Source organism: Eschrichtius robustus, chromosome 4 (genome assembly GCF_028021215.1).
Source record: "Eschrichtius robustus isolate mEscRob2 chromosome 4, mEscRob2.pri, whole genome shotgun sequence".
NCBI lineage: Eukaryota > Metazoa > Chordata > Mammalia > Artiodactyla > Eschrichtiidae > Eschrichtius > Eschrichtius robustus.
Genome location: NC_090827.1, coordinates 88,011,977 through 88,032,157, shown reverse-complemented (window position 1 = coordinate 88,032,157; position 20,181 = coordinate 88,011,977). Strand labels below are relative to the sequence as shown.

The following is a 20,181-nucleotide window of genomic DNA, read 5'->3' as shown; positions in this document are numbered from 1 at the left end:
TTCGAGTAAACCAGTTTATTCAAAATATCTTATAAAATGCAGCCAGTTAAAATCAAGTTTAGAAATTTTCTAAGGTCACAGTAAAGAGCTCACTATGTTAACCCCCTCCACGACCCCCGAAAAAGAATACAAGCTTATGTGAGTATTACATCTCATTTGTACCAAAGATGAATTTAAAAAGACTGGAAGGAAATACATGTACAGAGATGACTTCTGAATGACAGGATTATAGCTTTTGTTGTTGGCTTTATATATTACCATCCTTTGCAGCTTTTCAGTAACAAGCATGTCTTGTGTTTAAAAAAAAAGAGGGACTACTAGAAATGCATATCCAATTTAGGTTTAAATAGAACAAAACAATTCATGATTGCAGTTCTATTAGCATATTCTGACAGCCAGAACAAGTAGGTTTACTTGTTATAACTTCCATGATTCTGTAAGACAAAAAGACTGGTCAACACTGTTGTAATATAAAGTATATGAATTTTAGGTCAAAGAAAATTGGGTTTGAATCCCAACACTTCCAGTGGCTTTTCCTTGGGCAACTTACCTAACCAGAGCCTGTTTCCTCCAGTGTAAATTAGGGGTAAAAATATCTGACTTGGAAGGCCGATGTGTAAGCTAAACATAAAGTATGTAAAGAAAGTAGAGGCTGGCATATATACTCCATGAATAGTAAATGCCATTGTTATTGATATTCAGACAGGTAACTTTTTTAAATTTCAGACTCAAATAATTTTCAGCCCTCTTTTAAAATGCCTTTGAAGTGCCCAAGCTTTTCTTTACCTACATTAGGATCTACTGACATATGCCCAACCATTTCAGATGATTAGCACTTTTTGTATGGGCCAAAATATGAATATGCACATAAACACACACCAAAAGAATACCTTTACTCACAAACCTGTAGTAGTATTTGTCTAAGAAGTTTTACAATCTTAAAAAAATCCTAATACAAGCCACAATGTAACAGTCGGGAGTCTTTAATTTTCTTCAAAGTCTTTACAACTCGTATACTAATATATCACTATTAATTATCAATTTAGACAATTTAGTGTCTTTTATTGAAGTTTTTGTTCTAAGTCTTATTACATTATATGGGAAAAGATTATTACAAATACTGTACTTCCTTTTAGCATTGTACTGCTTTTTACAGATACAGGTAAAGTTGCGATTTTTCTTCATTTATTTATTCCATCAGCAAGCCTACTGATTGCTTAATTGGTTCTCCCTGACCTCATGGGCCTCCCAATCGAATAGGCCAGAGAGCCACAGACAATTTACTGATAATATGGAAGGTGAAGTGATGGGAGCCACAAAGGGCTCTTTACAGAATCCTGAGGTGGATTAGGATAGAGCTCTGCTAATGGTCATGTATGACCTGAGCTTCGACAGATAAACATAGTTAGTCAGGCTTCAAGACTAGGAAGAGAGTAAAGACAACTGGTATTTCTCTGGATTAACTGCCCCAAATTAATGCATCAATCAATTCAATTTTTTTTTTTTTTTTTTTACTCATTTGGAAAGAGGTCTTGCAGTGAGAAATCTATTCAGTTTATGATGATCCAATGGCTGTCCAAATATTAAAACACCCAAATCAATTTAAAAAATGTAGGAAGAATTCAAATGACTATACCAGCAGGTAAAAAGTGATAGATGGATTTCTGGTGTGTGGAATGCAAGGTAATGCATATGAAGGAGAAAATACTCCAAATTTACTTTAAACCTGGTAGGCTCTGAAAATTCAATACAACAAAGCAAGAAGACCTTTGCCGAATGTTTCTTGAGGTCATCTACCAGCTATGCAACCTCAGGCAAAAAGACCAACAGAACAATGGACTTCATTAAGGACACGACTGGAAACGGGACAGAAAACGTTACTTTGGCCTTAACAAAAACATGGCCTATCAAAACCAAAGTACTGTGTACAGTTCTAAACACTGTAGTTCAGAGGCAGTAGGGTACAGTGATTAAGAAAACAGATGTGGGATCAAATCCAACTTTCTGCTACTTACTATGTCTCAGTTCTTTCATTTGTAAAGTGGGAGCTGGAATGCCTACATCTGAATTGCTCTACAGTTAAATGAAAAACACGCTAAGAGTTTTTAGCATAGTACCTGACACAGAGTGTTCCCCAAAATGACAGCTATCATTACTACTATAAAGCAAGAAGAAATCTCCCAGAGAAAAGCCATTAAAATATTAACACATTCTCAAACTTTGACAAGCATTCAAATCACCTAAAGGGCTTGTTGAAAATTCAGATACCTGGGACCAATTCCTCACAGGGATTAATTCTATAGGTCTAAAGTAGAATGTGACTGTTCTCTGGCCCAAACATCAAGAACTATTGAAGTTGGAGAATCAAGGCACAGCCCTACAAAAAGAAGCTGAAAATTAGGGGTTTTCCATAGAAAGAACTGGTTTAAAATAGACAGTATGTTCAAGAGTGATGCAGATGTGTTCAGGTTTATTCATTCAACCAACATGCGTTGAGCACCTACTTTGCAGTGAAAAGGACAGACAAGGTCCCCATCTTCCCAGAGTTTAACTTCTAGTATAGGAGACAGAATACAAAAAATAAGGAAATTCCAGTGATGGAATAAAGAAAATAAGAGAGAACGGTGAGATAATTGTGGGGGCAATCTCCGTGAAGGGACAACAGCTGAACTGAGACCTGAATGACACGATGGAATCAGCCATGGAAAGATCTGGGAAAAGATCGGAAGCCACAGGGTACAGCAAGTGCAAATGCCCTGAGGTAAGAACAAGCCTGGCAAGTTCCTGGGACAATGCTAGTGCCGCTGGAATGCAGGAAGAAACTGACGTGACCAGGCTCCTGGGTACTAATCTAGGCATTTGGATACAAGATAAGAGAGGAAGGCAGTGCCAAAACATGTACTGCCTGGCAAACCTTGGTAAAGAGTTTGGATTTCATTCCGAACGTGATGAGAGGCTTTTCAACAAAGGCGTGACACAATCTGATTTACATTTTAAAGGATCCCTTAGGCTGTGGTAAGGGGAAAGCAAAAGTGGAAGCAGGGAGACCAGGAGGTTGCTGCAGTAGGCCAGGTGAGAGATGGTTAGCTGGCAAAGGTGGTAGCAGTAGGGATGGGAAGAAGTGGACAAATCTAGAATATATATTGAACACTATAATTTAAGGCAAATTTAGCTAAGTTTATGACTAACAGACCCCAATACGTTATTAGCATGTTTAGGATACTTTGTAGTATGTACTTATCCTTTGAAGTTGAGGTGAAGGAGAAACTTTCTTCTCTTTTGGCACCACTGATAAAGCACTGGACTAATGGGCACACATCCAAGACTCAATGTTAATAAAGAACATTAAGTGTGTAAAGTAAAGTAAAATCTTTTAGGATCTTACTCCCAGAAGCCTGGACAGCGGGTCAGTATTTGGAGTATATAGCAGCTATGGAATAGAACTAAACCTTTACCTGAATCAGATCACTAAATGAACAACAACGTTTTAAACTTCCATATTGTCATCTCAGGCTATTCTGTGCCTGCTCTCTCAAGAGTTAAACAAGCAAAGCCTTGTCACACAGTGCATATTAATTTCGTAAATCTTACAATATCATCATAAGAGATTTGAAAGGAAATCTTTTAGAACCACGATTTTAATCACTATGGTGTGGCAAACATACAGTGAATATTCCCTAAAAGTTAAGGTCTACAAGTCCCTATCTGCAAAAATTTAAACTTTGTTACTCAAAAATGAAGTACTACTATGTGGAAAAGCAGGTTACAGAAAAGCATATGCAGTATGATACCATTTTTGTACAAAATACATAAATGCAAAAAAGTCTGGAAGGATATAAAACCACTGCTGACATTCTGGTGATCTCTGGATGGCAAGAATATTGATGACTTATTTTCTTCTTTTTTTTGCTTATCTGCTTTAATCAACATTTTCTCCAATTATCACAAATTATTTCATATAAACAAAAATATTCAGTTATAGGTTAGCATAAAAGGTAAAAAAAAAAAAAAAAAGAACTTCAAGAAAACATAATTTCGTTTGTGTGTAAATCAGCAGGATTCCAACTGTGGTGTTAAGAAAAAAAGATCCCGGTTCCACACACGGAAGGAAGAAATTCGTTAGGAAGAGGTCCATGTTATGCCACACAAGGACATACCCTTCAAGGGAGTAGTCTAAATTCCTAAGACCTGGATTTGATAAGTGACAATCAATTTAGCACATAGCTCTGTTTTTCTTTCCTGCCGTTTGCTAAAGAAACACCTCAATTAATGAGTTCTCTGCGGAAAAAAATTCTTTTTTAAAACTAAGTTAGGACAAAAGGGAGGTTTGGTCTTCCGGTCTCGTTCGTGCGGTGGAAAAGTGCGGAGAGCGGCAGGGCTCCAAGCAGGCTACACTAGAGGAATCTGCATGGCCGGTCATCTAAAGTGGAAGGGAACACAAGCCTTCTGCAAGCTCCACAGACGGGGCAGCGAGAACGCCTCCTAAGGGTCTCGAGACTACGTCTGAAAGGTCTTAACGCCATCCAAGTTATTCTACGTACAGCTGCCAATGGTTTCTGACAATAACACAAAAACTGGAAGATCTCTTTAAACACAGGTATTACGTGCAGGAAGCTCATCCGACTTTATGCAAAGCCAAGACATTCTCTTTAGGCCACATCTTCGATTTTGCAAACTAGGACAACTGAAAACATCCTACTGATTCTCTACGGCTAACAAACATCATCTTGGCTAAAAAACACACAGAAACAGCCACTTTGGAAAACTGGCTTTAAATGGCAACATGACACTTCAGGTACTCTGATAACCAGTTTATCGCACTTTATCTGTTCCAATAAAGGGTGCTACCTCTTTACTGTCGGCTCTGGTTCCACTTACTGAACAAACAGAAAAATGGAATCCTTCAAATTCACAACACAGTAAGAGCTAAAAGCTCCCGCTTTCTGGACGGCAGCTTTCTAGTCTCATTAATCACAACAAAGGACGTATCCTAGTGACTTCATCAAACCCGGCAAAGGCAGAGGAACAGAGATAAATGATATAGTGTGAATTTCAAGGTTTGTGGGGTTTTCCTTCCAGCTACGACTCTCTCTTCCTTTTACTCCATTATATGCCTCCACCCGAGTTTACTGCTTGCCCTAAAAATAAAACCATCCGTGGCTACCGTCCACTTCCCTGCCAAGTCCCGACTCTGGTTTCCTGCAGAGAAAGCCAAATTTCAGGCTCTCCGCCTCGCTCTTCGCCGGGGGACGCGGGCTCGGCAGCAGCGGGCTTCTCCAGGTGCAGAGTCGCCAGCCCGGCCGGGGACTCTCCGAGCCCGAGAAGAAGCCCCGCTCTGCCACAGCCGCCGCAGTCCGCCAGAGCCTGAGGAGCCACCAGGAAAAACCGGGGTGAGGGGAAGGAGGGCCGGCAAACGGCGGTGGGAGAAGGGGCAGACACTCACCCGCCCAGACAACAACCGATAGGGCGGGGAAGATGGGGGCCGTGACCAAGCCTCGGCAGAAAGACCGCCTGAAGCTTCCGGAACGCTGCAGCTGCTCCGGTCGTCGCTGCCGCCGCCGCTCTTGCCCGCTGCTTCCTCCCCTCCTCTGTTTTGATTCGACTGACCACGTCACTCTTAGCCACAAGACCCGGATCTGCCGGCTTCCGCGGGCGGCGGCGCAACAGATTGCAGCGGCCCGAGACCCCCAGCAGCCGGCCGGCCGAGCATGCGCGCGCCCTGCGCCTGCCCAGTAGGTCCGGGTAGGCGGGGCGGGCGCGAGCGTCATGCGGTTCGTGCGGGCGTGGAGCGCGGGGGTTGTAGTTCCTGGTGGGAGGGGTGGAGCCGAGCGCTCCGCTGTGGAGAGGGAAGGCTACGCGTCTGTTGAAGTGGCCAGTGTGTCCTCTGTGTCGTCTGTCGTGGACAACGTCCTCTGCAGTGTGTCTCCCTTTGCCTAAGCTGATGGCTTTCCTCGGCCGGAGTCTTTAGAATAGCGGGGGTAGCGGTAGACGTGGACGCAAGTTGATGTCTTTTGAGACACGTAGAGATTGTTTTCGATCACTCAGGCCCAGGTGAAAATTGGGGATCGGCATTTAGTCTTATATGTACAACAGTACGTCAGACGTAGCAGTTATTCCCCTGTACCCTCCCTAACAGTGCATCCAGAAAGCTGACTAAAAATCAGTTCAAGAGGAGTATTAAAGGCTGATCCAGAGATAGTGGGGAACTGGGAGGCAGTCAGCTCAAACCTTTGTTGCTTTGACCTTAGGGATTGAAATAAGGATAATACTTGTGTAAGAGCCTCATTTCTTTGTAAACTAAGTTGGTGCTTTCTACTCTCCCATTCTAACCTTCTTAGTTTCCCCGCTAAACAACTGGGACCCAAGAGATTTCCCAATTTGGGAAAACTTAGGGCTACTCTGTTGTTTTCTTGGGTCCACGAATTGACAGACTTTAAAGAGGGACTAGTGGTAAGATGAAAGTGTGAGTTCCAAACAAAGATTTCACGAAGGTGCCTATTTGCCTATCCTGCAGGAGAGGTGAAGGTTAGCTGTAAGAAACTGTCTTCCTTACTCTGAGTTGACCTTTTCACCTAACCTGGACTTCTACCTCAGTATTTGGTTAATCACCTCAACTAGCTGAATCACCTTCAGCAAATTAGTATCATCTGCAAGAGCTTTTTTTAAAAATGTTAATAGTACACTTTATTTAAGCTAATTATCCAAAATATTAGTTTCAACATATAATCAATATAAAAATTATTAATGAGATACTAATGTTTACCTCATTCTAAATCTTCAAAATTGGGTGTGTATTTTACACTTAGGGCAAGGCTCAATTCAGACTTTCAATATTGCAAGTGCTGGGTGTGGCTAGTGGCCACCGTATGAGACAAAACAGCTCTAGAGCATATGAGCTAACAGGCATCCAGGAGGGGACCTGGGACTAAGCTGGAGGCAAGACCCGAGGACAATCTTTTGGGGATGCCTGGCTGCTTATTTTGCCAAGTCTCCTTGTGCCCTGAGTTCTTTTAGAATAACCTACGTGGGAATAATGGCTGTGCCTTTAAAATAAAATATTCATAAAATGCCACATGGACTTAGAAAATCCTGTTCTAGATAAAGGTAGGTAAACAAAGAGAAGAGCTTTTTAATTAAAGCAGGTAAAATTTTCTAGAAAATGAAAATTTCTGGTAAGACTCAAAGTGTTTCCTAGTTAATTAACAGATTACAAGTAGATAGAAGTCCAGCTACTTGGCTGTTACTCTGCACTCTTGAACAATGTTTACTCAAATTCAGAGTTTGAAGTGGAATCTAGTGCCCAGTGAAGTTCATAGGCTGACCCTGTAACAGAGGGTCTTTAATCTGTGGAACCTTAATTGTGGAACAGAAAGTCTCAAATACTTGGGTGCACCCATGCGCACATATGTGTTTGAAAACACAGCTGTGTATAAAAGAACAGTATGCTGCAAAATTGGACTGGTACACAATATTGGAAAATTATCAGTATTTGCTTTATAAAGTAAATTACAGGAAAATCAAGATGTTAGGATCTTTGGTAGCTAGCTTCCAAGATAACCCCCAATGATTCTCCACTCTGGAAATATATACTCCTCCAGCCCTTTGAATGAAGGCTACTCTGACCTGTAGAATACAGCTGAAGGTGTGTGACTTCTGAGGCTAGGTCATAAAGGCACTGATTGCAGCTTTCCACCTCATTCTCTTGGATTGCTTGCTCTGGAGGAAGCTAGGCTCCACGAAACTCCACTCAAGCAGACCTGTGTATGAAGAGACCCATGTGGAGAGGAACAAAAGCCTCCACCAACAGCTTCACCGCTTTATCCCCATGTGAGTGAACTACCTTGATTGGGCTCATCCTGCAACCCCAATCAAGCATTCGATGACTCCTTGCCCAACATCTGCTTGCAATCTCATGAGAGATAGAAAGGCCCAGCTCTGACACGCAGACAGTGATACAGGATCATATGTGGGTTTTTGCCCTGATCTAAGTTCAACCTTTCAAAACTTTAAACAATGGAAGAATGAAAAAGTATATGTGTAATTCTCTATATAAAGTAATTTAGAAAATAACGTAGAATTCCTACCATAGTACCTGGAACATAGTAGATAGTGAATATTTGTTGAATGGACACATAAAATTAAAAGACAGAAACCGGGCTTCCCTGGTGGTGCAGTGGTTGAGAATCTGCCTGCCAATGCAGGGGACACGGGTTCGAGCCCTGGTCTGGGAAGATCCCACATGCCGCGGAGCAGCTAGGCCCGTGAGCCACAATTACTGAGCCCGTGCATCTGGAGCCTGTGCTCCGCAACAAGAGAGGCCGCGATAGTGAGAGGCCCGCGCACCGCGATGAAGAGTGGCCCCCACTTGCTGCAACTAGAGAAAGCCCTTGCACAGAAACGACGACCCAACACAGCCATAAAAAAAAAAAAAAAAAAAGACAGAAACCAACTGGGAAATATTTGGAATAAATATTGATAGATAAAGGAGTAATATAATGTATGAAGGACTCATACAAATCAATAAGAAAGATATTAATGCCTCTAATACATGTATGAGTAAAGAGTATGGGTTGATGGTTTACACACAAAAAGGAGATACTAATGACTAATAGATATTTGAAAATCTTCAATCTCAGTAGTAATCAAAAATGCAAATTAAGATTTCCTTTTTTAACTACTACTTTAGGGAGTTTTGTGTTTTTTTTTAGCAGAGAGGGAGATATTTTTAAAGAGGAATATCTAATATTGGTACCGTTAGCACTGCTGTAGAAATGTAAGTTGGCAGGTAATCAATTTGGCAATATATACCAAGTTCCATAAAAATATCACATCTGTTGACCGATTTTCATTACTAGGAACTTAATGAAATAATTTAAAAGAGTAACATTGTAGAGATATGAATTGCATTTATATGATGGGAGAAAAATAGGGAAATAACCTATGTAAACAATGGTAATGGAAAGGCTAAATGTTGCATTGTATGTTAGGATCTAAAAAACTCGAGAATAGAAATAATTTTAAGTGACTATAAGGAAGTTAATCACATTTTATGACGGAGGAAAAAAATCTAGAAATAATCTAAATATACAATGGATGGAATGGATGAATATGTTAAACTATGTTTTAGGCATTAACAAACTTGAAGGTATCTTCCCTTTCTGAACCAGACCCTACTTTGATTCTTGCTTTAGAAGAAGAAAGTGTTTATAATATAAATATATATGTTTTATATATTCATAAAAGCATTCTGGAAGATATTCTTATAACTATTGGCATTGGTTACTCTGGGGATGGGGTGAGAGGCTTCCTTATGATTGTTTACCCTTTGTATGATTTGAATTTTTTCATATCAATGCATTATTTTTACAATTCAAAATATCATTAATAATTTTTTTTAACTTAAAAAAATTGTGGTTGTATTAGTCTGCTCAGGCTGCCATAACAGAATAGCACAGACTGGATGTCTTAAACAACAGATATTTAGGGGCTTCCCTGGTGGTGCAGTGGTTAAGAATCTGCCTGCCAATGCAGGGGACACAGGTTCAAGCCCTGGTCTGGGAAGATCCCACCTGCTGCGGAGCAACTAAGCCCGTGCGCCACAGCTACTGAGCCTGAGCTCTAGAGCCCATGAGCCACAACTACTGAGCCCACGTGCCACAACTACTGAAGTACGTGCGCCTAGAACCCGTGCTCCGCAACAAGAGAAGCCACCACAATGAGAAGCCCACGCACTGCAACAAAGAGTAGCCCCCACTTGCCGCAACTAGAGAAAGCCTGCACGCAGCAACAAAGACCCAACACAGCCAAAAATAAAAAAATAAGTAAATTTATTTTAAAAAAAAACATTTATTTTCTTGAAGTTCTGGAGGCAGGAAATCCCCAAGATCAAGGTGCCGGCAGGGTTGATTTTTGGTGAGACCTCTCTTCCTGGCTTGCAGATGACCACCATCTCACTTTGTCCTCACATGGCCTTTCCTCCGTGCAAAGGCACTCCTGGTTTCTCTTTCTCTTATAAGGACACTATTCCTACTGGATTAGGGCTTACCCTTATGACCTCATTTAATCTTACTCACGCCCTTAAAGTCCCTATCTCCAAGTAGTCACAGTGGGGGTTAGGGCTTCAACATATGAACTTGGGTGGACACAAGTCAGTCCATTAACCGGTTAAATATATATAACATAAAATTTACCATCTTAACCATTTTTAAGTGTACAGTTCTGTGGCTTTAAATACATTCATCTTGTTGTGCAACTATCACCAACATCTATCTCCAGAACATTTTCATCTTTACCAATTAAAACTCTGTGCCTATTATACTGTAACTCCCTAGTCTCCCTTCCTCCTAGTCCCTGGAAACCACCATTCTACTTACTGTCTCTGTAAATTTGACTACTTTTGGTACTTCATATAAGGGGACTTGTACAATATTTATCCTTTTATGACTGACTTATTTCACTTAGCATAATTTAAGGTCATCCATGTTACATATATGTATACACACACGCACACACCATATTTTGTTTATTCATTCATCCGTTGATTAAAACTTGGCTTGCTTCCACCTTTTGGCTACTGTGTATAACACTATTATGAACATGGCTGTACAAATATCTGTTCAAGCCCCTGGTTTCAATTCTTTTGGGTATATAACCAGAAGGGAAATTATTGGATCATATGGTTATTCTGTATTTAATTTTTTGAGGAATAATCATACTGTTTCACAGTGGCTGCACCATTTTACATTTCCACCAGCAGTGCATGAGGGTTCCAATTTCTCCACGTCCTCACCAACACTTGTTACTTTCTGTTTTTGTTTTTTAATATTAGCCATCCTAATGGGTGTGAGTTGGTTTTTCATTGTGGTTTTGATTTGTATTTCCTGATAATTAGTATGTTTTCATGTGCTAATTGTCAATTTGTATACCTTCTTCAGAGAACGATCTATTCAAGTCCTTTGCCCATTTTTTCTTTCTTTTTTTTTTTTTTGGCTGCACTGGGTCTTTGCTGCTGTGCGCGGGCTTTCTCTAGTTGTGGCGAGCAGGGTCTACTCTTCGTTGTGGTGCGCCGGCTTCTCATTGCAGTGGCTTCTCTTGTTGCGGAGCACGGTCTCTAGGCACGCGGGCTCAGTAGTTGCAGCATGCGGGCTCAGTAGTTGCAGCGTGCGGGCTCCAGGGCACGCGGGCTTTAGTAGTTGTGGCACGTGGACTCAGTAGTTGTGGCTCGCGGGCTCTAGAGCACAGGCTCAGTAGTTGTGGCACACGGGCTTAGTTGTTCCACAGCATGTGACATCTTCCTGGACCAGGGATTGAACCCATGTCTCTTGCATTGGCAGGAGGATTCTTAACCACTGTGCCACCAGGGAAGTCCCTTTTGCCCATTTTTTAATTGGTTGGTTTTTTTTGTTGTTGTTAAGTTGTACGAGTTCTTTATGTATTCTGGATATTAATCCCTTATCAGATACATGATTTGCAAATATTTTCTCTCATTCCGTGAGCTGCCTTTTCACTCTGTTGATAATGTCCACAAAAGTTTTTAATTTCAATGAAGTTCAATTTATCTTTTATTTTGATGAAGTCCAATTTAATTTATTTTTTCTTTTGTTGCATGTGTTTTTGGTATCATCTCCAAGAAATTATTGCCAAATCCAAAGCCATGAAGCTTTTCCCCTGTTTTCTTCTAAGATTTTTATAGTTTTAGCTATTACATTAGGTCTTTAATCAATTTTCAGCTAATTTTTATATATGGTGTAAGGTAAGGGTCCAACCTCATTCTTTTGCATTTGGATATTCATTTTTCCCAACATTTGTTAAAAAAGACTATTCTTTCCCCATTGAGTGATCTTGGTACCCTTGTCAAAAATCATTTTATTATATATGTGAGTGTTTTTTTCCTAAGTTCTCTATTCTATTACATTTGTGTTTATATATATCCATCTTTATGCCAGTACCACATTATTTTGATTACCATGGCTCTATAGTAAGTTTTGAAATCAGGAAATGTGAGATTTTCAACTTTGTTCTTTTTATTTTTAAGATTGGTTTGGCTATTCAGGGCCTCTTGTGATTCCATCTGAATTTTAGGATAAATTTTTCTATTTCTGCAAAAAAAAATGTCACTGGGATTTTGATAGGAATTGCATTGATCTATAGTATCATTGGGTAGTATCAATATCTTAGTAATATAAAATCTTCCAATCTGTGAACGCAGAATGTCTTTCCATTTCTTTGTGTATTTAATTTCTTTCAGCAATGTTTTCTAGTTTTCAGTGTATTAGTTTTTCACCTCCTTGGTTAAGTTTATTCCTAAATATTTTATTCTTTTTGATGCTATTATAAATGGAATTTTTTAAATAAAGATTTCTACTTTTCATCTCTCAAATTTGCTTCAAATACTCTTACAGTTCACTATCTTCTTTTTCATTTTATTCATTATAATTTTAATGTACTAAGATTAAATTTTAAAAATTTAGTGAATTGTTTCCTATTTTCCTTTGAGATTCTTGTTTGTTTGTTTTTTACTTCTGAGCTCGAAGGTTATCTTCATTTCAGTAGGTATTTGTTGAATACCTACTGTGTGTTGGGCACTAGGGGCACATTTATGAATATGAAAATCCTGAGGCCTACAAAGAACATTCAGATCCAAACATTTAATAAATATTTAGTTCAAATGTCTTCTAACTTCTCAGTTATTTATTATATTTAAACTCAATTTATTTGGAATTAATTTTGGTTAAAAATGCTACTCCAGGGGCTTCCCTGGTGGCGCAGTGGTTGAGAATCTGCCTGCCAATGCAGGGGACACGGGTTCGAGCCCTGGTCTGGGAAGATCCCACATGCCGCGGAGCAACCAGGCCCGTGAGCCACAACTACTGAGCCTACGCGTCTGGAGTCTGTGCTCCACAACAAGAGAGGCCGCGATAGTGAAGAGGCCCGCGCACCGCGATGAAGAGTGGCCCCCGCTTGCCGCAGCTGGAGAAAGCCCTCGCACAGACACGAAGACCCAAAATAGCCAAAAATAAAATATATAAATAAATAAAAGATTAAAAAAAAAAAATGCTACTCCAGTAAAGTTAATGAGGCAGTTCAAATTCACAGTAGAGCTGTTTTATTATTCGGTGTAAAACCTTCACTGTTGAAGGTAGTTATACAACTTAAATTCAGTAGAAATAGATCTTGAGAAAGTATGTTCACTTTTATAGTCATAGGAATAAATCAAATTACTCCTATATTTTGAAAAGTTTGACATTTCATTGCTATCTTACTATTTCCTGAAGATAGAGAACATGAGTTGTATTTTCATAATTTAAAACTTCAAAGGCAAACAAGATCTTATATATTCATTTTTTGCTATATAGTAATTGATATATTGACAATATCCTATGTACCAATTTTTAAGAAAGTAATAGAATGATTTTTCAAGATTTTGTGTAATAAAAAATTGAAGAAGGAGGCCTACTGAAGGAAAATAAGGAAGACTTCAGAAATGTTATGGGAAGAAAGAAAGACATTTAGGATGAAATAAATAAAAGGCAAACTATTTGTGCTCTGACCTTGGGGATAATTTTTAATAATAAGTGTGGAGAAGCAGATGTGATAGCTTCAGTATTGTTGCCAACTGCGCTTCAACATTTCTTCTTTTTAGAAATATTACTTATTTCATCCTCTGGAGCATGTTAAACACACACCCACCCACCCACACACACACACAAACAGATAATTGAGTTCTGGAATTCATTAAGCTATGTCTATTTTTATTCCCCAATCTCCATCTAATCCATCACAAAGGTATTTCAGTCTTCTTCTCTAAAGTTTAAAAGGATATCACCTTCTGCTATCAGGATATTTTTTCTTCTAATGTGATATTTAGGATTGTAAATCTTGAAGGACCCCCAAGTATTACAGGAGGATTTTAAATGCCTCTTCCTAAGCATTATATTATCTCTTTATGTGATTAAATCCACAGACTTTTAGCTTCAGCCACAATCCAAATGGCATACTAGCAAAGGTTGTAAGAGTTAAAAAGAGGAGGAAATAGGACTTTCCTGGTGGTCTAGTGGCTAAGGCTCCATGCTCCCAATGCAGGGGGCCCAGGTTCAATCCCTGATCAGGGGACTAGATCCCACACGCTGCAACGGGAGATCCCGCATGCCGCAACTAAGACCCAGTGCAGCCAAATAAATAAATAAACATTAAAAAAAAAAAGAGGAAATAGAACCATGGAGGGGTCAAGAAGTCCAGGAATTCCACAGGGCCTTGTGCTTTTTCTTATATTGTAGCAAAGATAAATAAAGGTAGATATGCAGACAGTACAAAAATCCTGAAATGGATTCCAAATGCAATTGTTAAAAATAATCTAAATGCCAAATTAATGGGAGAATAAAATTGATGAAAAGATGTTCTTTCCTGAGACAGGCTTTAATCTATGATCAGCTCTGACTAGAATTCTTTTGGATCTGGAAAGGAGGCTATGCACCTTGAGGAGGAAAGGTAATTGGAAAGTAAACTAGGATATCAGGGGTGCTCTGGAAGGTTCCAATGTAATCTCTGGATAGGGTTGTGGATCAGTGACAGTCCAGACACTTAATTAAATGGCACAATATATGTGAAAATGCTTTGTAAACAGTAATGAACTAGACTATTAAAAAATCAACCAGTACTGAAACTTGTAAAATTTGTCTTATGCACATATTTGCAAGTCACTACCAGAAATGATTCACTTATGCTGCTAATTATATGAAACAGCATTGGAAAGGAGTCCAACTCATATCATTGTCTATGTCAGGGATTTTTTTCATTTTAAGTGAAATTAGATCCTGTTTTTGAGCCCAAAGCTAAGAATACACAATGCTACCTATTCTATGTTTGAAGAACCATCAGCTTTTGGAGTCTATCCCTTCCCCACTGGGCCCAGTGAGAGGTACCAGTTAAGAAAATCATCACTACCCGCACCACTATCCCCTCCCTCATATAAGGGGAAGACAGAACAAGTGAAGGTTGCCTTTTGGGGGGGAATGCAGTGTTCTAAAGAGAGGTTATTTTCCCTCCTTACATGGTGAAAGAGGGTAGAGATTTTTCCCCTTCTCTAAGACTGGGGAGGGAGTCACCAAAGAATCACTAATAAAGTAGGGGTGCTTGAACCCTCTGAACCATTATCAGCTTCAATGAGTTGAGATTGGTGATAGCCTCTGGACTAAAAATTGCCAAACCATTGTCCTGGTGCTGCTAGGGAATAGAAAAAGAGACATGAGAGAGTAGGGAAAGCTGAGAGAGGAAGGTGTCAGAATGGTGGGGCACTCTTTATTTCTACTGTTTGGAATGGTAAAAAGATTCCCAAGAGTCAAGTGGTACTGTATGGTATAGCATGGTCCCAGACAATGGCCCATTACCACATATATGCACAAATGCATATGCAATGCGTACCCATACCAGCCTTATATTACCCAGTTCAAGCAGCCAAAGAGACTTCTGGGGTTTCTAAATCCCAATTCCAAATTCTGGGGAGAGAAAAGCCAATTGGCCTAGCTTAGTTTACTCCTGGGGGCTGGGGGCTGAAAAGGGAATATCACATGTGAGCAAACTCTTGGAGGAAGAGGCACAGACAAGCTAATTTAAAGCAGAGAAAGGGTGGAAAGGAAATGAGAGACAACATAGCACAGTTATCTACAACCAGTATTTTGATAAAACCGAAATCATGAACATGACCCATTGTAAAAAGAAAACATGTTCCAATTTTGAGTTAAAAATCTCAAGGAGAAAAAGAGAAAGTACCAACTTGGAATAACTGTAGCTTTAGTTAATCATTACATAACTGACTTCCAGGCAAATGTTTCTTGGACCAGGAAGCAGGTTCACAGTCCACAAATAGTCATCACAGTCAGCAATGATAACAAACACCTATTGAGTGCTTATAGAAGGACAGGTCTTGCTGTTGCAGTCTTGGTTCAGTTCAATTAAATTGAGTGCCTTCTATGAGCAAATCATTGTGTGGAGTTCTGTGCTGGTGCTGGGACAACTGGGAATCCATGTTAAAAATCTTAAGTTTACAACTTGAATTTTTACATATGTAAATACCCATGTAACCGCCACCCAGGTCAAGATATAAAAGATATAAAGATTCCAGGGCTTCCCTGGTGGCGCAGTGGTTAAGAATCCGCCTACCAATGCAGGGGACACGGGTTCGGGAAGATCCCACATGCCGCGGAGCTACTAAGCTGGTGCACCACAACTACTGAGCCCGTGCACCTCAACTACTGAAGCCCGCGCACCTAGAGCCCGTGCCCCGCAACAAGAGAAGCCACCGCAATGAGAAGCCCGCGCACCGCAACGAGAGTAGCCCCCGCTCGCTGCAATAGAGAAAGCCCGTGTGCAGCAACAAAGACCCAACGCAGATAAAAGAAAAAAAAAAAAAAAAAAAAAAGGTGCCCCTCTTGAAGGAAGTTTGATACACTAAAGGCTAAATTTTACAAAAGTATTAAAGGAAATAACGATTATTTACACTGCAAAGAGTTTTTAATTTGTCAAATAATTCTCTGTATAAGCATTATTATACATAAGTGTCCCAAACTGGAAACTATCCACTTGTTCTTCAATAGATAAATGGATAAATAAACTGTAGTTCATCCACACAATGGAATACTACTCAACAATAAACAGGAATGGATTACTGATACATACAACAACATGGATGAATCTCAAATGCATTATGCTAAGTGAAAGTACCCAATATCAAAAGATTACATGCTGTATGTTTCCATTTTATATGACATTCTGAAAAAAGCTAAAATATAGGAACAGATATAATGCACACAGGTCAGTGGTAGGCAAGACTAGGTGTGGAAAATGATGTAAATACAAAGGGGCAGCGAGAGGGAATTCATTCAGGTGCTCAACTGTTTTCTAGACTGTCTGTGGTGGTAGTTACAAGAACTTATGAGCGTATAAAATCTCCTAGAAATGTACCCACACACTCACACATACACACGATTTTGTATGTAAATTTTTTAATTCAAAAGAAAAAAAAAGAATTCTCTGCATAAAGAACTTCCTTGATGCTTAAAAATGTTACTTTGTTTATCCATGTTTAGCTTACTGCAAGTTTTCATAAATAAGTCTGCTGTATGAAGTGAGGTTCACTAAAACTATACCAATTTTCACCAAGAAGTTTTTATCTCTGTGCAAAAGACCAAGGATTTCTTTTTTTTTTTTTTACAATCTTAGTGAGATAAAATTAACTTATAAGAAACTGCTCATGTTTAAAGAGTACAATTTGATGAGAATTAACATATGTATACATCCATCAAACTATCGCCACAACCAAGGAAACTAATTTATGTAGAACACCCAAGTGTTGATTTTGTAATCCCTCCTTCCTCTTCATCCGAGTCTCTCCCCCCAGGCAATCACTGATCTTAGTTTCTGTAACTACAGATTATTTTGCATTTTCTAGACTTTTATATATTATAAATGGATTCATACAATATGTACTCCTTTTTTTGTCTGGCTTCTTTCACCCAGCATACTTATCTCTGTTGTTTCATGTATCAATAGTTCATTCCTTTTTATTGCTGTAGCATTCCATTGTATGGATATACCAGGATTTTCTTATCCATGCACCTTTGGGTTTCCAGTTTTGGCTATTATACTAGGAACATTTGTGTATAAGCCCTTGTATGAATATATACTTTCATGTTTCTTGAGTAAACACCTAGAATTGGAATGGTTGGGTCATATGGAAGGTGTATATTTAACTTTTAATAAACTGCCAGACTTCCAAAGTATCATTTTACATTCCTACAGCAGTGTGTAAGGGTTAATTCCTCTATATCCTTACCAATAATTGTCATGGTCAGTCTTTTTAGTTTTAGGCATTCTAATAGGTGTGGAGTGTTATCTCATTGTGGTATTAACTTGCACTTCCCTAATAGCTAATGATGTTGAGCACCTTTTCATGGGCTCATTGCCATCTATATATCCTCTTTGGTAAAGTAAGCCTAAATATGTTAATGAAGCAGCTTTCAGGAGATACAAACATGAAGTTGAAACTTTCAAGTGTTTACTATTTCCTCTAAGAGCTCCTTTTTAATAGTTTAATAGCTTTATTGAGATATAATTCACACACCATAAAATTCACCCTTTAAAGTGTACAATTTAGTTGTTTTTAGTATATTCATAGATTTGTGCAACTATCTACGTTCAAAACATTTTCATCACTCCAAAAATAACCCCCATAATCATTAAGAATCACTTCCCATTTACCTCCTCCTTCCATCCCCTGGCAACCACTAATATGCTTTCTATTTCTGTGGATTTTCTGATGTAGCAGGAGAATTGCTGGGGCATATGGTAGCTCTAAATTCAACATTCTAAGTAACAATCAAACTGTTTTCCAAAGTGGCTATACCATTTTACATCTCACCGGCAATGTATGAGAGTTCCAATTTCTCTGCATTCTCACTGACACTTGTTACTGTCTTTTTTTTTTTTTAATTTTAACCCCCTTATTGCATATGAAGAGGTATCTCAATGTGGTTTTGATTTGCATTTCCCTAATGACTAATTATGTGGGACATCTTTACATGTGCTTAGTGGCCATTTGTATATCTTCTTTGGAGAAATATTCATATCTTTCACCCACTTCTTAATCAAATTGTCTTTTTATTGTTGAGTTGTAAGAGTTCTTTATATATTCTGGATAAAATATCCCTTATCAGGTATATGATTTGCAAATATTTTCTCTTCAGTGGGGTTGTGTTTTTACTTTCTTGATAGTGCCCTTTGGAGCACAAAGGTTTTTAATTTTGATGAAATCCAGTTTATCCTTTTTTTTTTTTTTTTTTTTTTTGCTTTTGGTGTCATATCTAATAAACTATTGCCTAATCTGAGGTCATGATGATTTGCCACTATATATTTTTTTAATATTTATTTTATTTATTTATTTATTTGGTTGCCCTGGGTCTTAGTTGCGATGAGTGGGCTCCTTAGTTGCGGCAGGTGGGCTCCTTAGTTGTGGCATGCAAACTCTTAGTTGTGGCATGCATGTGGGATCTAGTTCCCTGACCAGGGATCGAACCTGCACCCCCTGCATTGGGAGTGCGGAGTCTTAACCACTGCACCACCAGGGAAGTCCCTGCCCCTGTATTTTTTCTATGAGTTTTATAGCTTTAGCTCTTATACTTAGGTTTATGATCCATTTGAATTAATTTTTATATGGTATGAGTTAGGGATCCTAGTTAATTCTTTTGCATGTGGAGACCCAGCTGTCCTAGTACCATTTGTTGAAAAGACTATTTCTCCCCATCTTTTTAATAAATGTAAAAGTTTTAGTTTGCTTTGACTTCTGAAAGATCTCCAAGATGTAAACTGTATTTGCTTTTTGAAAAATAATGATTCCTGGTACAATAATAGATAGCTTGTATTATTCTTAGGGACAAAAAAAAAATTGTAACTATTTACAAATATAACTTTTAGTACTAGTTAATGCTTTCCCATGTTATTTAGTCCTATAATTACCTTTATAAGCACACTATTTTTTAAAGTGCAAAGATATTGATAGAGAACCTTTTACTGATATCCAATAATGACTTTATTAGAATTAGAGCATGGATTCTCCAACTAGCTTCAAAGTTTACATTTTTAAACACAGTTTATATAATCTGGGACTTTGGCACAGTGGTTAAGAATCCATCTGCCAATGCAGGGAACACAGGTTCGAACCCTGGTCTGGGAAGATCCCACATGCCACGGACCAACTAAGCCCGTGCGCCACAACTACTGAGCCTGCCCTCTAGAGCCTGTGAGCCATAACTACTGAGCCTGCGAGCCGCAACTACGGAAGCCTGCGTGCCTAGAGCCGGTACTCTGCAACAAGAGAAACCACCACAATGAGAAGCCCGCGCACCGCAAGGAAGAGTAGCCCCCACTCGCTGCAAATAGAGAAAGCCCGCGTGCAGCAACGAAGACCCAGCACAGCAAGATAAAATAATTAATTAATTAAATTAAAAAATTTATATAACTGAACAGAAAACATTTGCGGCAGGTTTATACAGTGGTAACTTATTCAAGCGGAGCTATGATTCCCAGAAATTCCCTCCCCTGCATACTTACAGGTTAGCCTGGACAATAAAAGACGTTTTGTGCAAGATTTAAGAAGGCAGCAGTAAAACAGCAGCTATTTTTTTAAAA

General features: G+C 39.1%; 1 protein-coding gene across 2 annotated transcripts in view; it reads right to left on the bottom strand.

Annotated features, from left to right (window-relative positions):
- SMIM14 (small integral membrane protein 14) overlaps nucleotides 1–5,687 on the bottom strand; it is a 65,140-nt gene extending 59,453 nt beyond the window's left edge. The window contains exon 1 of one of the 2 annotated variants that reach the window (XM_068543082.1): nucleotides 5,444–5,687. The gene's annotated coding sequence lies outside the window, so the exon portion shown is untranslated. The remainder of the gene's footprint in view (nucleotides 1–5,443) is intronic. The other variant, XM_068543083.1, reaches the window with a different exon arrangement.
- Between the last annotated feature and the right edge of the window lie 14,494 nt (nucleotides 5,688–20,181).